Source organism: Mus pahari, chromosome X (genome assembly GCF_900095145.1).
Source record: "Mus pahari chromosome X, PAHARI_EIJ_v1.1, whole genome shotgun sequence".
In the NCBI taxonomy this organism is placed as follows: Eukaryota; Metazoa; Chordata; class Mammalia; order Rodentia; family Muridae; genus Mus; species Mus pahari.
Window position 1 is genome coordinate 36,488,488 of NC_034613.1, and position 7,215 is coordinate 36,495,702.

Below are 7,215 nucleotides of genomic sequence, written 5' to 3' on the forward strand. Positions count from 1 at the left end.
GTCAAGTAACATATAAAGGCAGGCCTATGAGAATTACTCCAGACTTCTCACCAGAGACAATGAAAGCCAGAAGATCCTGGGCAGATGTTATACAGACACTAAGAGAATACAAATGCCAGCCCAGGCTACTATTCCCAGCTAAACTCTCAATTACCATAGATGGAGAAACCAAGGTATTCCATGACAAAAACAAATTCACACAATATCTTTCAAAGAATCCAGCCCTTCAAAGGATAATAAAGGGAAAACACCAACAACAAGATTGAAACTACACCCTAGAAAAAGGAAGAAACTAATCCCTCAACAAAACCAAAAGAAGACAGCCACAAGAACAGAACCCCAGCTCTAACAATAAAAATGACAGGAACCAAAAATTAGTTTTCTTTAATTTCTCTTAATATCAGTGGACTCAATTCTCCAATAAAAAGACATAGACTAACAGACTGGCTACACAAACAGGACCTTAGATTTTGCTGCTTACAGGAAACCCACCTCAGGGACAAAGACAGACACTACCTCAGAGTAAAAGGCTGGAAAACAAATTTCCAAGCAAATAGTACAAAGAAACAAGCTGGAGTAGCCATTCTAATATCAAATAAAATTGATTCCAAACCAAATTTATCGAAAAAAGACAAGGAGGGGCACTTCATACTCATCAAAGGTAAAATCTTCCAAGATGAACTCTCAATCCTAAATACCTATGCTCCAAATGCAAGGGAAGCCGCATTTATTAAAGAAACTTTAGTAAAACTCAAAGCACACATTGTACCTCACACAATAANAGTGGGAGACTTCAACACCCCATTCTCACCAATGGACAGATCCTGGAAACAGAAACTAAACAGATACACATGGACAATAACAGAAGTTATGAAACAAATGGATTGGACAGATATCTACAGAACATTTTATCCTTAAACAAAAGGATATACCTTCTTCTCTGCACCTCATGGAACCTCCTCCAAAATTGACCATATAATCGGTCACAAAACAGGCCTTGACAGATACAAAAGCATTGAAATTATCCCATGCATCCTATCAGATCACCACGGACTGAGGCTGATCTTCAATAACAGCATAAATAATAGAAAGACAACATTCATGTGGAAACTGAACACCACTCTACTCAACGATACCTTGGTCAAGGAAGAAATAAAGAAAGAAATTAAAGACTTTTTAGAGTTTAATGAATGAAGCCACAACATACCCAAAGTTATGGGACACAATGAAAGCATTCCTAAGAGGAAAACTCATAGCTCTGAGTTCTGCCAAAAAGAAACCAGAGAGAGAATATGCTGCAAAACCTGAACTCCGAACGGCAGAGACAAGGAAAAAATGACACAAACTCCAAGGCAGATTTCTCCAACTTCTTTCTCCAACAGCTTTCCCAAACAGCATTCTCAGATAGCATTTTCCCACATCATTCTCAAACAGCTTTCTCCCACAGCATTCTCAAACAGCTTTCTCCCAAACAGATTTTCCCCAACTGCTTTCTCCCAGTTTTTCTCCACTGCTTTCTCCAACTCCCTTCCAAAACAGCTCTTTCAAAAAAACCTTCTCCTCCCTCCCCCCAGGGCACATCCTGTTTTCATCAGTCTTCTGACATAATCTCTCCCCCCTCTCCTGGATCCAATCAGAGTTCAGCCAGGGAGGCCAGTGACTCATCAGGCAGGCAGCACAGGATGTCCAAGTGCACAGGCTCAACAGAGATTCAGGAAGTTTTAAAGGGATGTGAAACATTATTTGCTACCCAGAAGCTCCTTGATCTCAAAAAATAACAATTTAGAAGCTTCAGGAAGATCATAAAACAGATCAGATACACTGAACACCTTTTGTCCTAGGTATATATAATCAGTAGTACTACTGCTTTTTCAAATAAGCCATGGTGTCTCAAAGAGGCTCAGATTGTCTGAGCTTCCTGGAAAAGGCAGAGACCTGCCAAACTGTGGATGTGGTATAACAAACCTTCCTGGAATGGACAAGTTTCTAATTGTTAAGGTTTATGCTGATTGTACAGTATGCTCCAGGTTTCCATCTTTTTTTTTTTTTTTTTTTTTTTTTGAGATGGCATCTATGCTGTGGTGGACTTTTGTGATATAGCTATTGTTGAGTAATTTCAACCTCCATTAAGAAACTTCTTGCCCATAGGTCCTATGAGTAACTACAATATATTCATTGGCATGCCAAGTTGGACTAGGGTAGTAGACTTACTTTTTTCTGATATTGTCTCTATGCCTTTAAAAAGTAGACACTTATTTGTCACCTCAGAAAGAGTGTCCAAGTATACCAGATAAGGAAAACATATAATTTTCTTTCTTTAATTTTTGAGATCATAATTACTGAAATCCTCATTCCCTTACCTATGGGTAATCCTCTCATATACCCCACTATTCTCTAGTTAAAATTAATGACCCCTTGTGTTATTAATATTGTGACACATGTATACACAAATATATAATACTCAGTCTGTATAATTTTATTTATATGTAAATCATTTTAGGGATGACCAGTGAAGAAACTCCTCTTTGCCAATGATAGAAACTATTACAATATACCACAATTACTCAAAAATCACAGTTGTGGAGTACTGTTTCATATAATATGTCTACAATATAACTTCACCATTTAAACCTCGGGAACTATTACAGAAGAGAATACAGAAATATTTAAATAGCCAAAGGACAGGAGCAGGTAATTTGCTCTGACATTTGTCTCCTAGGGAATGAAAAAAGCCACAACCGTGAAGTCTCACAAACCTAACTGCCTAAATAGGAGCTAAATAAAAAAACTAACATGGAGGATGGGAACCCTGGAAGGGTTCAGCTCTATACAAAGAACAAAAAGGCCACTAATGAATATAGAAAGAAATCTTTTCGAGGGTGAAACTGTAATTTTAACACAGGTTACATATTCTATATTTTTCTATATTTCTTAGTCTTTTATTATTTTTAAACATGAGTTCTGGTTTCTAATCTGGCTCTCCTTAAAATTTTCCTAGTTCTTCCCTGAGAGAGAGAGAGAGAGAGAGAGAGAGAGAGAGAGAGAGAGAGAGAGAGAATAAAAAATTATATTCTCAAACAATAGAGGATAGAAGGATAGAATTTTACAACATCACTCCTCTTCATATTTTATAAACCTCCCAAAACATTTCAAGGAGTAAAAAATGAATTACTTGTAAAGCATGTTCCATAGAGAAACTCTTTGTACTCACCAAAATTAGGAGACAATTTATTATGAAGAATGTTTCTTTTTTCCTCAGAGCTCTTATGATTATAATTTACTGTAGCAAAACTAAAGTTAGTATAACGACTGATATTTATAAATATAAATGCAAGATTCTTTAATATTGTGAACTAAAACTAAAATATTAGCTCAAAGTAGATAAATATATGTTCTTCAGTAACTTGGATTATTAATGATAACATGCTTTAAACATAATAAAATTGACATGTTAGTGTTATTTTAGGCCAAACAAAAGGCAAATAATAAAATTTAGAAAATTGCATCTATTAATTTTTAAAGAAAATGGCTAAGTCCATGTATGTAACTAAAATAATTATATGTGCAAATTACGCTAACTAAGATGGTGCTTTTATAAGAATTCTAATAATGTATTCTTTCAGAGATAACAGGTAACAAAAATATTCATTGCATATAGTTTAATTGCCCTTTTTCTCTTTAGTTGAATTTGAAAGTACTTAAAGATATTGCTTTGATTTGAATTGCTCAACACTTGTTACCTTATGTTAGCTTATATATATATATATATATATATATATATATATATATATATATATATATATATATATATATATATATATATATATTCAAGCTAATATATATGTATGCAATTTTATTGTTGATTAGAGATTTTACAATTATTATATTAAGCAATCTAAATTAGCCACCTTAAAATACACATTTCAAAGTGATAATTTTTATGTGAAAATTAGTGTCTTTTGAGTCTGAAGGCATCATATCTCATTAGTAGAGGGCAAATCTAACAATTTTCTTGCCACCGAAATTGTAGAATAAATAAAACCCTATGATGCTAATTAAGAACACATGGCATGGCAAACTTGGATAAAAAGATTCAACTCTAATCACATCAAACTCCATTGCCAGATATAAGGCTACTATAATGTATACATCTCTAGGTTCTATTGAGGCAAGGCACATTTTATTTAAAGGCAAATTTCCAATGGCTTCAGCAAAAGTTAGAAACCAACTCTACATCATAAGCAGCAAATTATCTGCCATATATCTGCTGTGTATCCCCATGATTTTCTTTAGACAAATTCTGGAAAAATCATCAGAGTTTGCAGCAACCAAGTGAAATTGAAAAGAAAAAAACAAAACAAAACAAAACAAAACAAAATATCTTTAAGAAAATTTTGTGAAAAAATGTACTACCCTAATTCTATCCTGTATTTCTAAGTATGATAATGCCCTTTCAGAATTTTGTCTGCCATCCAGCCTTCTAGTCAGCCATATTAACTATTACAAGCATTTTCACCATAAACATATAATCTTGTAAATCTAAGATACTTTTGTTTAGCTGGTTTTTAAAATGTAAGGAAATATCTGTTGAAACACTAATTCAGAACTCTTTAATTGAAAATAGCCTTTTATAGAAACAACCAAAAACTTTAAAGAATTAGTTGTTGTTTTAACATTTGAGTAATATCTTTTTTTAACATTTCACCACAGTTCCATATAACTGAATATATACTTGAAGTAAAATAAAGTAACTTCAAAAAATAAAAAAAGTAACTCAGAGTGGCTAACAAAATCAGATGTTAAGATTGTAATATCTTCTTTAAATATAAAATAGTGAATAAATTAAGATGGTAAAGGTGAAAATCTTTAATACTGACTTCTATGATGCCAAGTAGATCAGCATGGAAAAAAATGTCTTGTCTTTGGGGAAGACAGATGGACTTGAACCTGTGTGGTAGACTGGTTTTGATGTTCTAGGCTAGACAAGTAAAGCCTTGTGCTGAACAAAGCCCTAAAACCCATAAAGTCATATATGTTACTGGTAATTAGCTGATTCCAGAAATTACCTAAAAACATAAGTAATCCTGCAGTACTGAATGGAATGTGATGGTTTGTATATGCTCAGCCCAGGGAGTGGTGCTATTAGAAAGTATGGTCCTGTTGGAGTTGGTGTGTCACTGTGGGTGTGGGCTATATGACCCTCACCCAAAATGCCTGAAAGTCAGTATTCTGCTAGCAGCCTTCAGATGAAGATGTAGAACTCTTAGCTCTGCCTGCACAATGCCTGCCTGGACACTGCCATGCTCCTGCCTTGATGATACTGGACTGAGCCTCTGAACCTGTTAGCCAGCCCAATTAAATATTGTCATTATGAGAAAAAAAAGAATTTTACTTTCTTTAATATGTTACGGGAATGTTTACAGTGGTCTTGGCCTGAAATCCAACTCAGTAATCAGCAGTCTGCAGAAGGGTGAGCCTTTGTTCTAACAGTGTCATTGACTCTTGGCAGGTAGATTTTTCAAGGTATGACACTAGTTTGTGACAATATAGTATCCTACAGTTGTCTCATCCGTTATGACTCATTGACAGTTCAGTCAAGTAGAATCCTATAGTGATGACACATAGGCTGCTAATGTAGAAGCCATCTTGGTTTAGTCCTGATGAAGGAGGAAGATTTGGGGACAATCTTAATAAATACTTCAACAATGAAAATATAGGATATTTTAGGTAAACATTGGCTTGGCTTCCCTCCAACACTTAAAGAATGAAAAAAAATACCATGAACAAACGTTTAACTAGTGTTAAAATATTGAAGTTATTACAGACTCAAAGAAAATGAATATTATGCTTAGAATTTTGTCCCATATAATAATGATATAAAAGGCAAAATTTTTGGAGGTAATAATTATGATGGAACCAAAACCAGATAAGGACACTACAAATTTAAAAAGGACAGTGTCGATAATTCCATTTTATGTATATCTGGTTATGTTTGCTATTGTAGTGATTCATAGATGTTGCAGCTCATTTGGATTCTTGGCAGTTTGAATAGTATTTCTTACAACCATGAAAAGTAGACCATTGGAAAGAAGCTTTAAAGATAGTTCCATCTCAAATCATCAGAGTCATTTACTTCAACTGTGTGGCATCTTGAGTCAAAGAGATTTCCCCTCAATGCCTGAGAAAGGATCAAGTGTTACCTGAAAAATCTAAATTGTTATTTAGAATCACTTGGGCTACCCTGGCCAATCATTTTGGAAGGAGGTTTCTACTGCCCAATACTGGAAGTTTTGTTAGTCTATGGTTCTTCTGTCCAGTATTGTCAGTCCAAGTAGCTTAAATTTCTTTGAGACATACCTATATTTGCATGAGTACACACACACACACAAACATACACACACATGAAGAAAGAAATTAAGTTACTTAATTGTAACTTCATATAAAAAATATGATTTCTTGAGGCTTTATCAAACAAACTTGGTGCTATGTAGACTTTGTCTCTTTCTCTCTTTCTGTACTAGACTCCCTCCCAACAAGTTAAAAGTGCCTCCTCCTCATTCCATTACCCAATTTATACAACTTATATTCTGCTATTCACTTCCAAAGCCACACCTCATACATATGGTTCCTTTATACATTATGGGTTTCTGTAGTCATTTGATGTTGTATACTCATATCTGAGAACTGCAAGCACACAGCATTTGTCTTTCTGAGTTAGATGGACTTCATTCAAGATGATCGTTTCTAGGTACATCCACTTAGCTTAAAATTTTTTTATTTCATTTTTATTACAGCTTCATAGAATTCCACTGTGCTTATGCACTACATTTTCTGTATTAGTTTATTTGTTGAGGACATTTCATAGTTTCTATATCATGGATACTGTAAATAGTGTGGGAATGTGCATTTATTAGTGAATATCTGTAAACTAGGATTGCAAATTATTTGGACATATCCAAGAGGGTTATAGCTGGACCATATGGTTGATTTTCTTTTAATTTTGTGAGGATGCTCCTTACTGACATCCAGAGTAACTCTGCTTCTTTGTATTACTACTAACAGTGAATAGGGATCTTGTCTTCTTTTCACAAATTTGTCAGCATTTGTTTTTAAATAATTTGTTGACCCTAACCATTCTGACTTTGGTACGGTGAAATCTCAACTCAAAATAAGTTTTTTGTTTGTTTGTTTGTTTGTTTTGTTTTGTTTTTGCAT